Raw genomic sequence first — 17,871 nt, forward strand, 5'->3', positions numbered from 1 at the left:
GCAATGATGGTGATTTTCTGGTGGTGAATGGTAATGCAATGTGTTTGCATGTGAATTAAAGCTATGTGAATGATTAGGGTGAATGTGCATGTGCTTTGACAGCTAGGATGAATTAATTAAAGGGAGTGCATGTGGCTTGGCTGGAATGAATGGAATGCAATCTGAAATGGGAGATGGAATGGGATGCACGGCAATGATGGTGTTTGTGTGAATGATGGCAGATTGTGTGGGTGAGTGATTAGGTTGGAAATGCATGTGAATGCAAGGTGTGAATGATTATGAGTGCATGTGGGTGAATTAAAGGATGGAATGCATGTGAATTAGGTTGGAAATCTGATGGGAACTCACGGCATTAAGTGGAGTGAAATGATTGAATGTTTAATGGTTGCATGTGGCTGAAATGAAGTGTGTATGCATGTGCACGGCACAAAGGGAAATGGTTTTGGTGAATGGCTGATTAGAATCTAGGGTGAATGGTGTGTACGGTTTTTGGGAGAGAAAGTGTGTTGGATGATTTATGGAGATGCATGTGGATTAAAGGAATGCATGTGCAATGGATATAGGAAAGGTTTAAATGTCCTAGAACTAAAGGGAACAAGGTTCCAACACTTTGGTCTTCAATTAGGTCTTCAATTTCGTCCAACACTTGGGCTCCAAGCATAAGCTATCCATCCTTAGCCCAAAAGTGCTCCAAAATGCATCTTTTTGCTCCTTTAGCCCTTTGGACCTACAAACACACGAAAATAGCTTAAAGTACTAAAATAACTAAAGAAACATAACGTAAATGCACGAGAACAAGCCATTTAAGTCGCATGAATATGCTCCTATCACCTACGCACCAATTTTATTCTTCACCAATAGCCTCCTTCATCTCTAAGCTTTCCGATGAGTGCAATAAATGCAAGGACTTCATCGACCGGAGCGCCATCAAAACACTACGCTTCGAAAATGTCCTAGTTACCACTCACCAAATTCTGGGGCCACTATTCAAAGATACAGTGCCGTCGTGCATCACTAACCTCCTCAAGGAAAAATGCCTGACACCCTTACTGCAGGGGTTTGATTGGTCGAAATGGTGTTTGGCACAGCCCCAAGGAGCTTGGCCCTCGACCACTGCAGCCTAGGCTGCCTGGGTCGACCGAATGGGAGCATTCTTCGGCAACGAATGGAAAGCTCTCGGCATTCATGATGCCATCATGCTTTCGACCATAGAGATCACCATGGATAAAGAACTGATCATGGCAGCCCTGAGTTTATGGTGTTCGGCTACCAACACCATGATCCTTCCTTTCGGCCCTCTTGGCCCCACCTTCCTTGATATCTCAACTATCCTTGAGACTTCCCTGTCTGGTCTCTCAATCGATGCTGCCCTTTCCGGATGTCCCTCGCATCTCGACCTGAAAGCGCTGTTTGACGAACGGGCCGTCGAGACACTCAGCCGAGGCAACCGAGAGCCTTCGAAAGAAGAGGTTCAAAAGCTACACAAGAACTTCTTCAACTACAACACTCTTAGGAAGGGAGAACATGAAGCCTTCCTTTTCTACTGGTACAACAAATTCATTTGTTGTACTAAGTCAAACAAATGTTTGGTCGAGAATATGCCGGTGGCTCAGGCCCTGGCTAGCGGTCACTCCTTGGCGCTCAGTCCGGCCATCCTTGCCAATTTTTTCCGTTGTTTGGCCGAAACGACATCAACAAAATCGACCCGCACCAGAACAGACCCCTCTGGGAATTCCAACTCTGGCTGCAGGTTTACTTTTCCACTTTTTGGCCCGAAGTCCCTGTTTTCCAGCCTACCGCAGCGCTTGGTCCTCAACTGGCCTCTCGACCAGCGCCTCCTCACCGGGCCGACGAAGTCCCCAAACACTTCTTCGGCCTAGACGTCCTCTTTGACGACGAGTTCCTAGTGTGTCGGCGTCAGGAATAACCCGCCTCGATCAAGCTTCCGACGGCAGCATGGACCGAGACCGAATATACTGATCTTCGCCAGCATTGGGGGTCATTCGTATTGACCCGCAACCTTCCCCTTGGTTGCGATGCCCGTCGAGCTAGCTGAGAGGTCTATCATCCCCATTTCGTCGCCCGGCAGCTCAGTTACCTCTAAGGTTGCCCCGTACCCCTGCTCGCTTCTTGCTCCCTCTTAAGTCGAGGACGTCTTTCTGGTTCCTCCGAGAGGGAGTGTAAGACAACAGAACAAGAATTTCATGACAAGTGTAAAAAATTTCAGCTTCGACCGACCGTTCCTGAATTTTTGGGTATCGACACCTTTGGGGATTGGTGGGATGAGTATACCCGTGACTTCTTCGGCTCTCGACCGAAGATGTGGTGAGCAAAATCTTCGGCGACTGACCCAGACAAACTCATGTGGCCCAATCCAAGGAAACGACCCAAGCTACATTGTCCTTTCATCTTGTGTACTTCAATTACTTGCCCCTTATTACTGATTACTTTGCTATCTTAGGTGGTCGTGTGTTGAGAATGGCGAAGGTGGTCGCCGCGACAGTGGCCAAGAAAAAATTGGTCCCCACGAAGAAGACCATTATTACCGAGCGAACACCATCGACCAAGCACCCCCACCGGGATGCCGAGACGGGGGATAACGCTCATCGCCCTTCCAAATGCGTCAAGAAGTTGGCGAAGAAGGGGGACCGGGAGATTCATGTTATTCCCAGCGACACCACGGGAGCAACTGCTCCTACCGTCTCTCCTTCCATCCCGGCTGCCCCAGCTTCGGCGGACCCCCTTCCTCCGGCCGTCCCCACGACTGGGGTTATAGCCGATCCGGCCGCTGTACCAGCTGCAACCTCGGAGCCGGCCATTGCGCCTGCCTAGGGGGTAATGGCTGTAGCCGTCGAAGCATCCCCCATCCAGCGACCGACGGTCATTCTGGAAGAGGTATGATTCCACTGCTAACCTTTGTTTATTCAATTTTCCAGTTGTAACAAAAGTTTCCTCAGGACGACGAGAACGAAAGTGACGAGCTCCCGTTGGAGCGTCGCCCTTGACCAGCCAATTCTCCTCCTGCCAATCATTCCCCTATGGTCGAGGCAGCCGTTCAACCGGCTCCTTCTCTGACCGATCGTGGGAAGAGACCCCTGGCCGAGCCTAAAGCGACGGCCGAGACACCGTTTCATCCGCAGGATGAAGACCTCGACATTCCTCCACAGGAAGTGTCATCGGCCTTTGTAAGTCTTATTTATTTATTTTTGTTGATTTTATCATGACGCGCATGTACTTAAAGGAAATATTAAATGTCAGGTGCCTGAACGTTCATTTCATTGACAATTTTATGTGCCGACAGACGTTGTCTATATTTCCTGGCCACCATCGTGGCCATCAAATTTAGATAACCTTCATCGGCCGTGTGAATTGAGAAGCGGTCTTAGGCACTGGGCTCGGCCATTAAGTTCTCTAGGTTCGAGCAATGAGCCAGAGGGCATGGCTGAGGTCTCCTCCCGGCAGGTCTACAAACACTCCCTTTATCATGCACTTCATTTAGAGACACATTCCCTTTGTTATGCATTTCCCATCTTTCCTTTTACTGACGTTTTATTTTCTTGTGCAGCCTTCATGGGAGGTCGAGCTCAATGCCTTGATTACGACGACCTCGGGGATGGCTGGCTCTTCTACGCCCCTCGGGGATGGCTGGCTCTTCTACGCCCGCAACACGAACTTTTGCATCCACGGCCGAACCGAATGCCCTCACCAAGCTGCAGGAATTACTGTCTTTATCGGCGTCGTAAATCCTTGAGCGCCAAGGCCTTGACTCGGTAGAAGCATATTTGAACGATCTTGCGGTTGATAGTCAATTAAGCACCGAAGCCATCACTCGAGCTTCTTCCGCTCTGGAACGCACTCGGGAGTATTTCAATGTTTTCGAGAGAGCTCTTCGGGCCGAAGATGACCTGAAAGCCGCGATGGTCGCTTAAGAAGCTTTGCGTCCACGGGTCGATATGCTGAAGGCTAGAAAAGATGCGTTGGCCGACCTTGACCGTCAAATTTCGGAACTTCAAAATCGTAGGTCGGTCGTTACTTCTGAGCTGGCGAGAGATTTCGAGTCGGGCGGCAAGTCCTACCTGACTGAATATACAGCTAGTGTGCGGCATGTTCAGCAGCTAAAGATGGATAAGAGGAATCAGCAGGTCGAGGTTACTATAGGTGAAGTGAGATGGTTAGAATTAAAGGCTGTTCTCGAAACTCTCCTTCATTCCTCACCTTAAGGGTGTTTTAGCCGTAAATAGGTCGACCATATGTACTTGTATGCTCGTTTTTACGGGCTTGTTAATGGAACAGTCTATTCTTGCATTTCCCATGTGACCGGGTAGTACTTTTTTAAAAATTTTCCATTAATCGGTAATTTGTGAATTAAATCGGTCTGATCTCTGAGATGATATGCCCCCTTGCCAAGAACTTTGTGAACAATGAACAGTCCTTCCCAATTCGGCGACCATTTGCCGAACCTAGAGTCTTTAATCCCGGCAGGCAACACCGTTTACCAAACCAACTCTCTTTCGCCGAACGTTTTTTGTCTGACGCATTAATTATAAGCCCGCTTGATGATTTTCTTTTGTGCTATTAATAAGTTACTCGCGTCGATCCAACTTTCTTCTAAGTCTTTTAATTTTTATCGCATAGCTTGACAATATTCGGCACTAAACAATTGCTCGATCACTCGTAATGAGTTTATACTTAGCTCGACTGGTAACATAGCGTCGTGTCCGTGAGTTAACGCGTAAGGGGTTGTTCCGGTGGCCGATCGGGGTGAAGTCTGGTATGCCTATAATGCTTCGTTTAACTTGAAATGCCACATCCCAAGCCTCTCTCTTACCGTTTTCTCGAGAATGCCGATTAATAATTTATTGCTTGCTTCGGCCTGCCCGTTTGCCTGTGGGCAGTATGGCGTAGACTGCTCAAGTCAGATATTTAGACTTGCCGTGTATTCCCTAAACCTATCGGCCGTGAAGATTGTGCCATTGTCGGTTATGATCATTTCTGGCACGCCGAATCTGGTCACAATATTTTCCTCTACGAAACTGCAAACTTCCTTGGCTGTTAATTTGGCGTATGACTTTGCCTTGACCCACTTAGTGAAGTAATCGGTTGCTACTATTATCCACGCGTGTTTTGCCACTCCCGACAATGGTGTGATTTTGCCGATTACGTCCATTGCCCATCCCCTGAACAGCCATGGTTTAGTAACTGAGTGGAGTAGTTCGGCCGAGGCTCTCTGCACTGGTTCATGAATCTGGCATGGTATGCATTCCCATGCGTATTCGATGCAATCCTTTAATATACTTGGCCAAAAGTAACCGTGTCGTCGGAGCAACCAACGCATTTTACGTCCTGATTAGTGAGCTCCACAAATTCCTTCATGCACCTCGACCATCGCTTGGGCAGCCTCCTGTGGGCCGAGGCACAATAGTAGTAACCCATCCTCACTTTTTCGGTATAATTCATTTTGGTATAACACGTAATTCGTGGCATGGACCTTCGTTCTCCGGTCGTGTTTCCCATCGGGGTTATCGAGGTATCGTAAAATCATTTTTCTCCAATAGTCTGGTAGTGCCTCGACGGCACATACTTTTACGGGGTCTCCCCATTCCAGTAACGATGGTAGCAATATCACCCTCGTGCGTATTACTTGATTACGCTAGAGAGTTTGCTGATTGACCAAGGCTGGATACGATCGCAGAACTGTGGGTGTTACCCGCTTAGCTTGCCCCTCGTGAGTTATGCTCCGGAGGCGATTTGGGCGAGTTCGTCGGTCTTCCGTGTTCCAAATACGCGAGATATGCTCAAATGTGATCCATTCAAACGACTCAGGCAAATAGGTGGTGACCATGTGATAGGGCGCCAAAGTACAACTCATGCAACGAAACACACCGTTGAGTTGGTTAATCACAAGTTCAGAATCACCAAGGACAAGAACGCGGGATGCTCGTAAATCGTGTAAGACGTGGAGGCCGATGATAATAGCTTCATACTCGGCCTGATTATTTATACAGCTGAAATCCAACTTGAGAGAAAAATAACAGCGGTAGTGGTCGGGTGACTGAATGGCAATACCAACACCAGCCAAGGTCGAAGTACTGGAACCATCGAAATGCATAGTCCAATGGTTGTCGCGTGTTGTGACTAAGCCGATTTCGACGTCGCTCCCCCTAAAACCATAAGGAGAAGGGTGTTGGGCCAAAAAATGGGCGAAAGCTTGGCCTTTGACGGCCTTTTGGGGTACGTACTGTAGACTGAACTCGGATAACGCTAGTGTCCATTTCCCAATTCGGCCTTTGACGATAGGTCGAGTGAGCATGTAACGAATCACATCTGTTTGGGCAATGACCTGTGTAACAGATGGGAGCATGTAATGCCGAAGTTTTGATGCGGTGAAAAACAAAGCTAAGCAAAGTTTTTCAACGGGTGAATAATTGAGCTCTGGCGAATTCAGATTACGGCTGAGATAAAAGATAGCTTGTTCACGCCCAACATCGTTATCTTGCGCGAGGAGACAACCAATGGATTCAGCGGCTGCCAAAATGTACAGTTTGAGAAGTTTACCGCGATAAGGTGGAACTAGTACAGGTGGTGTGGAAAGGGACACTTTGATTTGCGTAAATGCCGTTTGATGTTCTTCGCGCCATTCAAACTTGTTGGAATCCTTAAGTTTGAGAAACGTAGAGAATGCCTTCATTTTGCCGGCCGAATTGACGATGAAGCGGTGGAGAAAATTTATCTTCCCAAGCAATAACTGGAGCTGCTTCTTTGTTATCTGGGGTGGAGCGCTAATGATTGCGTTGGCTTTATTTTTGTCGACTTCAATGCCGCGATGGTGCACCAAAAAAACTAAAAAATTACCGATTGATACACCAAAGGCGCACTTGGCCGGGTTCATTTTTAGATTATTCTTGCGTATGCGGAGGAACGCTTGCCGCAGATCATCTAGGTGCGTTTGGCGGCGTTTCGATTTTACCACCACATCATTAATGTAAACTTCTACGATCGTACCGATTAAGTCGTGGAATATCGTATTCATGGCTCGTTGGTATGTGGCGCAGGCGTTCTTGAGGCCGAATGGCATGACTACCCATTCGTAGGTACCGAGTGCCCCTGGGCAGCGGAAGGCGGTCTTGTGGACGTCGGCTTCAACTATAAAGATCTGGTTGTAATCGGCATGGCTGTCCATGAAAGATAGCAATTCATGATTGGCTCCAGCATCAATTAGCAAGTCTGAGATTGGCATTGTCTATTCATCCTTGGGAGTGGCCAGATTTAGATTACGAAAATCGATGTAAATGCGAAGGGCTCCACTTTTCTTTAACATCGGGATGATATTGGCCAACCATTCGAAGTACCGAATGGTCATAATAAACCCATCTTTTAGATGCTGAACTAATTCGTCCTTGATGCCAAGTTGTACTTCGGTTGAGAACCGGTGTGGGGGTTGTCGAAAAGGCTTACACCCGTCCTTGATGCATAACTCATATTCGACAAGGTTTCGGTCAAGGCCTGGCATCTCATGATAATTCCACGCAAAACAATCTTTAAACTCATGAAGTAATTTACAAAGCTCGACCTTCATAAAAGGTGGTAATAACGCGCTGATAAATAATGGTCAAGGATCATCGGCTGTACCAACATTGATTTCTTCCAATGGGTCCTTAACCTGGGGCCGATTGTTTTCGAGTTCGGCCGGTGCGGCCTGAACTTTATCAAAAGATAGAACGGGGCCGTTATTTGCTTCGGCCAAAAATTCAATCAAGTTTATGCCGGAATGTGGCTGCTTGGCAATGGCGTACCAATGGGCCAACAAACGTTCCATTATCGATGAAACCGCGGCATGACGCCTTTCTCGTTTGGTGACGTCAATCATTGGCATCAGTAATTAAATCTGCCAAGCCGAGTCTCGCCGAATCCTGTTGGACAGTCTCAGCATCTACCTCGATAGCTTTCTGTACTGAAATTCTCGTCGGCCGTCCATCCTCGTTAAAACCCCGGAGGGTGATATAGCCGACATGATCGTCGTAATAGCGAGCCTGAATCATGTTGGTTTCAAATGGCTGATTATCGGCTGAGTGTACTATTACCGATTTGTCGTCCCAAAAGATGAGAACTTGGTATAATGATGAAGGAATGCAATTGGTTTGGTGGATCCAATCGCGGTCGAGCAATGCATTATAATCGGTCTTGGAGTCAATTATAAAGAATGTCGTCATGTGGTGACGACCGGCAACGCTGACTTCCAACGGGAGCACTCCTTTGGTCTGAGACTTGTCGTCGATGAAGCTGCTCATTGTTATTCCTGATGGGATAAACTCATCATCAGAATGGCGTAAGGCTTTCATGAGGAACATCGGCATAATGTTGACTGTGGCTCCGCAGTCGACAAACACTTTAGAAATGGGAAATCCTTCAATATGAGCCGTGAAGTATAACAGCTTTAGATGTTGGAGATTAACCGAGGGGGAATAGGGGAATAGTTCAGCCAAAGCTGCCTTAAGGTTGTCGCCTTTTCGGACTTCCCCATCGTCGTCGTTTGCGACGAAATCCACTTGTGTTGCTTCTTCAGCAACTACGTCCCCATCCAAGAAATTTGACTGATGGATGCTTGGTTGGAACTCAGCCAGTAGGATGTGGACCATACTGATCTCCATATGTTCGAAGACCGAGGGACCCATCGGGTCGTGGTCGTCGTCTTCCACAGAAGTAATCATAGTATTAGTCGTTGGAGCATCTTCAATCGTACTTTTTAGTGTCTCGGCTCGAACCAGCTCCGGAGGCGTATTGACCGAGTCTATCTTATTCTGGCTATCTCCTCGATCATGTTTATTGTCGAAGACTTATTTCGTTCCCTTACTTTACGAGCTCGTTCTTCTTAGGCAATGCGGGCGTTCCGTGTGTCCAGATATGCATCTAATCGCGCCACCCTTTTTTCCTCATCGATCGTAAGGCCGAAGAGAGATACAGCCGAGAAAACTTCAAAATGATATCACAAATGCTGAAGGTCTTCGAGTGAAAAAGGCAATTCGACGGTGTCGATATTCGTGTAGGGATCGACCTTAAAGCGGAGGACCCGAGCCTCCCGTATATGCTGGAATTTAGCTTTCATTGCTGGATTAGAGGTTTTCTGGATAATTTGCTCAGCATCGGGGCAAGTTAATGCTAGGTCGAGGGCTTCCTGACACGCCTTAGGTAGTCTGTACAAGTCATTGGCGGAATATTTCTTATGAAACTCCCGCATGTACTCCAAGGATTCACCGAGGAATAGAGGGTGTAGATTGCGCCGTATCTTGATGAACGGTTCTAGCGATGGTAACGGAGAAAGTTTCCTTTCAGCCTCTTGTCTAAAATGCTCGAGACGAGCTCTCGTCTCCCCAGGCCGGGGAAGGAGCTTAATGCGTTTCTCGGACTCTTCAATGGTGGTCTCAAAGTCGTGACCCGCTACCTTTTTTCCTTCAAGTAATTTGGTCATGATAGTCGGGGTTGGCCGATCGTCAATGCTTCCCACGACCTTTTTTGGCTGCCACCGGGTGGCAGGGTTGGCCTGCGCTTCTTGTCGTCGAGCCATGCAATCTATCCACTAGCAACGACGTTTTTGAGATTTAGACAATGCCGTATATAGGCCAGTTGGAGAATTGTAACAGTACCAACGTTGGTCTGGTGTCCTGGATGGTTTGAAAGTTTTTTGATCGACTGACGAGCCCGAACTATTGGCATTGCGCGAGTAATAATCCTCGTTATAGAAAGATGCGTCAAAGTCAAGATGTCGCCTGACCGGGGCCTAGTCTGTTGTTTATACCTATGGGCCGAGTCTCTCAAACGCTTGGCGTCGTGGACCATTACTGAGTTCCTTTGGCGATTTTGTAAAGGTCGTGGATGGTGGGCCTGAAGTTGGTGCCGAAAATGTCCTATTTCTAGGTTCAACTGGTGTTTTACAATGGTCGCATAAAACCATTAATTCATGAGTTTCTTCGGAACTCGACCCTATCATAGGCTCATCGATGGTCGACCCTGAGCGCTTCGTAGGTGGTGCATTTGAAAACAAATCAATCTTCAGTCTTGGTTGACCATTCTGCTTACTGACATGCTGCACCGGGACGTATTCGGCCTTCCCTTTTCCTTTGTTTTTAGGGAGATGAGCATCCACCATACCGATTGTTGTTGAGGGGAAGGGATTGACGTCGACCGCCATCTGTTTCTCCGGGAATTTTAGCTTTCCCTTCTCGATCCAACTTTGAATCGTGTCTCAGAATACAACACAATTATTGGTGGCATGCTTATTGGAATTATGATACTTGCAATATATTTTACCTTTTAATTCTTCGACCTTAGGGATGTTGTGTCCCGGCCGAAGTTTGATGATTTTTGCTACCAATAATTGATCGAAAATTGCATCGGCCTTGGTGATATCGAAAGTGTACACTTTCGATGTTATACTCATCTCTTCGGCGGCCGAGCGGGTCTTGGTGTCTTTGGAACTAACTTGAGCTAATGCCTTGCAGACATAAGGTTTATCTATTACTATCTCGGCCCCGTCCACACTGGCATACTGGGTGTCCTCGCTTTCGGCCAATGCATAGCTAACCGTGGGATTCTTATACAACGTTCCTGGGATAGTGACTTTGATATCTTATATTCTCGGAGCAAATAATCATACTGCTCAACGTGTTGAGCAAGTTCATACATATCTCGGATATTTGCCCCGAGAAACTTCTTTTTGTATTCCACGTCCAAACCATTTAGGGCGATCCTGACAAATTCAACTTCAGGGAGAGGTACTCGACACCAATTCCTTGTCGACTTAAACCTTGTTAAGTATTTCATTGGAGATTCGTCGGACGCTTGAGCCATCCTAGCCAACGATGAGACGGACATTTCCATCCCTGGTCGATAGAATTGTTCATAGAAGTTCTCGACCAATTCCTCCCAACTCTGTACGGAGTTCGGTGGGAGATTAATGTACCAAGTGAAAGCTAAACCTGTTAGTGAAAAGTTGAACAGCCGTAGTTTATGGAAGTCACTATTGACGTCTCCACACTGTGCCGTGAACCGAGCCACATGTTGTAACGAGGATAAGGATGATTCTCTGACGAACAGACTGAAATCAGAGATCTTGAAGCCTCGCGGGTATTCGAACCTTTCTACATAAGCCGGGTATGGATGGATGAATTTTGGAAACTTCGGTCCCTTCTTTAGGGCCGAGTCGATCATTCTTTGGACCTCGGTCACGTTGACGGATGCTGCTTCTTCTCCCTGGCTTGGTCCGTCAGATCTATTGCCTGGTCCGCCTCTTTTCTCTAAGTTGATTGGTTGTAGCCGAGCAGACCCTTTCTCAGCTTGTACTGGAACATTTGTAAAAGAAGGCTGTCGAGGTTGGCTGACCTGGCCATCTTCAAAGGCTTTACTAACCAATAGTTCAAGCATCCTGGTTTGTGTGTTGTTGTTGCTTCGTATTGCGTCTAGTAAATCATTCATCTTTTGACCAATCGACTACTCGACCTGTCGATATTGTTCATCAAGTCGTCTCCGAAGAAACGACCTAGTTGGTGGATCAGAACCCTCCCCACCATCTTCGTCGCAATCTTCCACTAGTTCATTTTCTCGGCGCGTCGCACTTGTAGCCTCGGGAGGCACAACAATTATCGGATTTTTCGCCAGGTGCAAATCCTACCCAAGGCCTTGCACTGGTAAGTCAGCTGTTTCCCATGACTGTTTTCTTTTCTAAGGACCGTGTCTCAATGGTCATGAACTCCGAAGGTCTAGCACAATGGTCCCACCGGGCGTGCCAAAATGTTGACCCTAAAAATTACAAAGCCTACGCGGCGCGCAGGCCAAATAACTAATAAGCTAACTAAGTCCTTTGGTTGAATGCGGGGTGTGCCAACTCGTCGACCGAGGAGTAAAATTTGTTGATGTTGCGTTGAGTGCGTTGCTGACTTCTTTATCTTGCGACTGCGACCGAGGAAGGAACACTCTCGGTCTTTGGGTTCTAAAGCCTGAAGACGAGGTTGCTAGTTTTACGATGTTCACAAGTCGTCGATGCCTGATTCGGTCACCGTGATTATATTCGTAAGAGTATAAGCACGTCGAATCAACACCAGACTATACGGACACAAATATTCAAAGGTGATGTATGTCTTGATGGTGAACGTGGTTCGGCCGTTGGAATGCCGAACTCTAAAACTCACTTGTGAATATCCAATCATAAAATCACTAGGCGTCCAATACGCTGAATGTCGTAACTCGTAACACCTTACTTCACCGAGACGGCTGATAAGATGACCCCTGCCAATAAAGATCCGAAAACCCTTCTCGGCCGAGACTTGGATAGATAACTAGTCGGCCTCGATGCAGTGCTGTTTATCCAAACTGAAGATGCTCCTCGGTCGGCTGATTCTACGGCAACAGTGTTGTTTATCCAAACTGAAGGTGTTCGTCGATTGCCTCTACAGTGTTGTTTATCCAAATTGAAGGTATGTTGGCGGAAAAAGAAAAGGAAAAATCTCAAGGTATTTGAGAGGTTTTGCGCAGGGCAATTGTATGTTGAATTGAAGGTCCTCTTTGTTGCATGATTTCTTGTATTTATAGCACCCACTCCTTGAGACCGAATTAAACCCCTATCTGGATTGGGAGTCCTTGCCCCGTTCCAACTTTACTTCAAACAACCCTACTCCCATTAGGACTTTGAACTCACCCCCCTTCGAGGCTTTATTCATTGCTGGCCGAGGATCTTAGTTGCACCAGGACTTCCTCGACCCTCTTTGTATATCTGGACTACTCCTTCTTATGATAGGACTCGACCAACCCTGTTAAATGGTCCGGAATCAATCAGGCAGCCCATAGTATTTGACACAGCTTTGGGCCGAGCACAACCCTATACTCGGCCCAACAATATTATTTCAGGCTCAAACAATAACATAACAATATTTGTTTTTTATATTAATAATTATAAAGAAAGGGGGAGAGTTTGAAACTATTACAATAATTTAGGGGAGAGGGAGTTCCGAACTCGGGACGCATAGGTAGAAACTCAACATTTTATCCACTAGGATATTGGACCACATGCAAAAACTCAAATTAGATAAAAAAATAAAAAAAATTATTATATAGGTAAGGGGGAAGAGTTTGAAACAATTAAATAATCTAGGGCAGATGTGAGTTTCGAATCCGGAACATATAGGTAGAAACCCAACACACTATCTACTAAAGTAATAAACCTTGCAATATTATCATGTATACAACAATATAAACAGAAATATCCAATTAGCAAGGGAGATGAACCAAAAATCATTAAAGGCAAAACAAACTCCTGTCATTGGTGTTATTTCATGCTCGATCGATCCCACATGCCAACTGATGACAATAAACTCTTCCCATTATGCAAAGTGAATCAAAGACAGCCCGTGCAAGTGATGAAAGGTGGTGCAGAAACTCATGGCTCTCTTCTCTCGTGGCTCATGTTAAACTTTGGAATTTCAAGAGGGACTCATGCATGTCACATATCAATCTAAAATACGCATTCGACTATACTACAACTACGTGTGTTCGTAATGGTTGTCAGACACCACATGAAACACTATCTTTTTTTCTTTTTTTTTTCTTTATTATTATTATTATTATTATTATTATTTCTTTAAGGAAGTTTTAATGAAAAGGGATTAGATCAAGAAATATTTAACCAAAAACCATCTCAAAATGTTATTTAACCAAAAGGGCTCAAAGTTTAATAGAAAAACCATCCAAAACAAAAAGAAAGAAGTCAAGCTTCTGAACCAAAATCCTTCCAGCGGCAGAAACCAAGAAGTTCAAGCGTGAAGCGTGAACAACTTCCAACAGCATAGCTTCTTCCATGGGTGATAAACTTTTTGCGTCACAAAATCAAAATTCTAGAATCTTCATCCCCGCACGTGCTTCCTCCCTCCATCTATCTCTCTCTCTTTGAGTTTTTTTCCAGCCACAAAAGAAACCTGAATTTGACCACCAAGAATCTTTACTCAGAACAGACCATATAAAGGCATCCGTACTCCATCTATTCATTTGGATTTGAATTGTATACCGAAACCCTAGAATTTTGTGGCTATATATAGCAAAGTCCTTATAGAGAAGCTTGAAAGAGAATTCAAATTTTCCAACGACGGTGCAAAATCCGAATCATAATGGTTTAAGTTTATAAGTTAAACTACAAATTTACTTATAGGTTCTCAAAATGCAAGCTTTAAGTGAACAAAAAATTTACATTATTTTATACATGTCAATTTAATTTAGAATTCAAGCCATTATATATTTGACTCCCTCCTTAATCATGATAGATTAGCACAATTGGGTCTTAGTCTCATCATTTTTCTTTCTATAAAATGTATAGAAAGAACCAAAACATAAAACTGTTTCTGGAGAACCCAAAACATAACACTGTTTCTGAAAAAAAAATCAGATACAGTGTTTGTTTTGTCTATGCACAAACAAACACTGTATCAAGAAGAAGGAAAAAAAATCAAAATCTAGAAACAGTGACTTAAATTCCATAAACAGTGACTTAAATTCCAGAAACAGTGACTTAGATTCCAAAAACAATCTATGTTTTAACCTTTGACTGTTTCTTTTCTTTCATGCATCAGTTGATTATATTTAAGAAATATAGTGCTTATTTTGCTTTGAATCCAGATACAGTGAATTTCCCTATTTCTTTTCTAGCTTACATTTAAGAAACAGTATGACTATTTCATTTAAATCTAGAAATAATGACTTAAGATTCCAAAAACAGTGACCCGTCGTTATTATTGAATATCATGTAGATCTCAAATTTATTTTCTGGAGAAACAAACGATGAACTCCACTGACGAAGAAAAATTGAAAAACAGTACCTCGAATACACTATAAATAATAATGACAATCACATTTCAAAGAAATAATACAAAATATAAATTAAATAGCATGAGGATCTATATTTTTGTTTCAAAGAAAAAGAAGAAGGTCTGCAAAACAACAATGAACTCCATTAACAACGAAAATCTAGAACTCAACCTAAAAAAGTTAGGGAAAAAATCAACAAATCATAATTTATTATAATTGGGTCATTTTTAGTTAGACTGCTTTAATATGGGTCTTGTACTAATCATTAAACAAAACTTATAACATGGTTTTTATTAAAACTAAAATTTTTCAAGTCATTTTCATTAATTTTCCTTTTCTTTAAAGGTTTAGTCTCTACATATATATTAGACCGCTGACAATTTCTTACACAACCCGTTAGCACGACACGAAAATAACGCGTTTCGGGTCAACACGATAACTAATCGGGTCATTATCGGGTCACACAATAATAACTCGTTAATAATGGATCCTTAACAGGTTTACACGAGAGTGACATATAAGTAACCTGTTTCGACACGGTAAGAAAAAAGTTATTTTGATGATTTTAATTTTTTAAACGACTAAAAAAACTTACTATAAAATTCAATATATATAATGAATATGTATATATTGTTTATTAATTATTATTCTATATAAATTTTAAAATTTAAGTTTTATTTATTTATTTATTTTTATAGTATATTATGGGCAAAGTTTGAGATTAAAAATCATAAAACACATTAAAAATAAAAATATCAAGTAATTTAAAAATACCAAACACATTAAAAAATTATAATAATTAATTTACATGTGCAAAAAATATGAAAAAAATATGCAAACTCTCGTAGTCGCATCCTCTACGCTTTGAGGATGGGTATATGATCATTTGAATTTTTAAAACCATACATACTCTCATGAATAGTATTTTTATGGGAGTTCAAAATAAACAAAATTCATAATCATTAATGTATTAGTCTAAAAGATGTGAAAGCATAATAAGCGTTCATAATTGCATCGTCAACGCTTAGACGATGGTTACATGGTCATTTAGATTTTAAAACCCTCCAAATCTCATGAACAATGTTTTTTATTTGAGGGCAAAATTAATAATAATTATTGTAGAAATGTGAAAAATGTAATCACTCGTAATAAAAAACTTTACAACTTTCATGAAGGGGTCAACTCTGAAATTTAGTGTGTATATACTAATTTAGTATTATGTTTTACATTTTTTTGGGTCAAATTATATTTTTCATTTTCATTTTTATTGATTTAAAATATATATTCATATTATCCGTTTACTTTAATGAGTATTACACGACATGATCCGTTAAGCTATCGGGTATGACACGAAAACGACATAAACACGAGAAACACGACACGAATGCCAAATCTAATATATATTAATATTAATGTTGCAACTTGAACACAGAGAGAGAGAGAGAGCGCATGATGTATATGTGTAGGGTTTGCTGATTTATAACTTTAAGGTTAAATTATGATTGTGGTCGGAGTTTCACCTTAATCTTGTTGTTTTAGTTTTCGTGATTTTATTCATGTAAATTGAAAGTGCATTGATCAAAGTAAAACTTCACTTGGACCGCAAGCAACTTGGTTCACAAAGTTCGACTCATGTAGTTTTCTCCCTAAAAAAACAAAATGAGTCTTTTACAATTACAGTCTAATAATATTTCATTCAGGTTCCACTGTCATATATGATGAGTCAAATACATAATTATGGCTGGCTTATTGTGCCTGAGTTATTTCAAAGTGGATAATACTTGCATTCTCCTATGGGGAATAAACATATCCCACCCCCTATGAATAACGTATCGTCAGTGTATAAATTTGATAATCAAAACAATTTAGTTTCCTTATCTTCATTTGTGAAGATCATCCATACAAAACATCATTTGAATCGGAGATCGCTTAGTCATCAAAATATATCAAGAAAGAAACGATTTATCATGAATATGTCATATGGTACTCACACCAAAAAATTGTTCCATACATTTGAATGTATGTATACTTCACTGGCGGAGGCGACGATCGCCAAGGATGGCTTTGGCGACGCAAAACGGACTTCAAAACTTTATTCTAGAAAGCTATTCGTTCCAGATTGTTGCCATGCTTCATGATCCTTCTCCTAAATGTCAAAGATTGGGCATATTATCGAAGACACGAAAGCTTCGTTGGTTTCAGTCACAGGAGTTTCTTCTACCCATGTTCGTCGCCAAGCCAATGACGTTGCTCTTCGCCTAGTGTGCGCTGCCCTACTTTGTGAAATTAATTGTACCTGGGATGGGGCTCCATGGGGCCTCGTCTCAAACCTTCAATTTGAAGAGGCTAATATGTAACTATGATATCGTCCATTGGACTTTTAATGAAATCTATCGATCTTTTCTCAAAAAAATATATACTTTACTGAGATCAAGAAGACTTGGAATATAGAAAGAGGACAATAATATAATTGATACTATGTTAGTATGTATAATTCACTGGCAGATCAACATTGTATTAGGTGCAAAGTACAATTATTTAGGATAATCTTCCCACTCAAACCTTTTTAAAAGAAGCTAGTATCTCTCAAATATCAGAAAATTTTACCATGACAGAACCACTTTCTTGGTTGTAAAGATTCCTCTGGCTACCTATTTATTTATTTATTTATTTATTTTTATTTTTGTGTCTAAGTTATTGTATGTTATACATGTGCAACTGCATTCTATACATTAAATGTGAATACGATTCACCAACTCTTGGAAACTTAGAGAATATACAAACAAACATAAAGGGGTCTGTCACCACGTGTGACATTATATTACCTTATATTACTATCCGACCAAAAATTTTTTATATGTATCGGTGTATCAAATTATATGTTATACATCGAGTTGGGCTGGATCAACCTGCACCCTCTTGGGTTCAAGTGTATCTTGCCTGAGCCCAATTGTTTCAGGCCTAGTCGATTTAAACCCAAAAGAAAAGCCAGAACTCCAGGCCCAATATTATCCAAATTATGCAGTA

This window comes from Pyrus communis, chromosome 4 (assembly GCF_963583255.1).
Source record: "Pyrus communis chromosome 4, drPyrComm1.1, whole genome shotgun sequence".
Lineage (NCBI taxonomy): Eukaryota > Viridiplantae > Streptophyta > Magnoliopsida > Rosales > Rosaceae > Pyrus > Pyrus communis.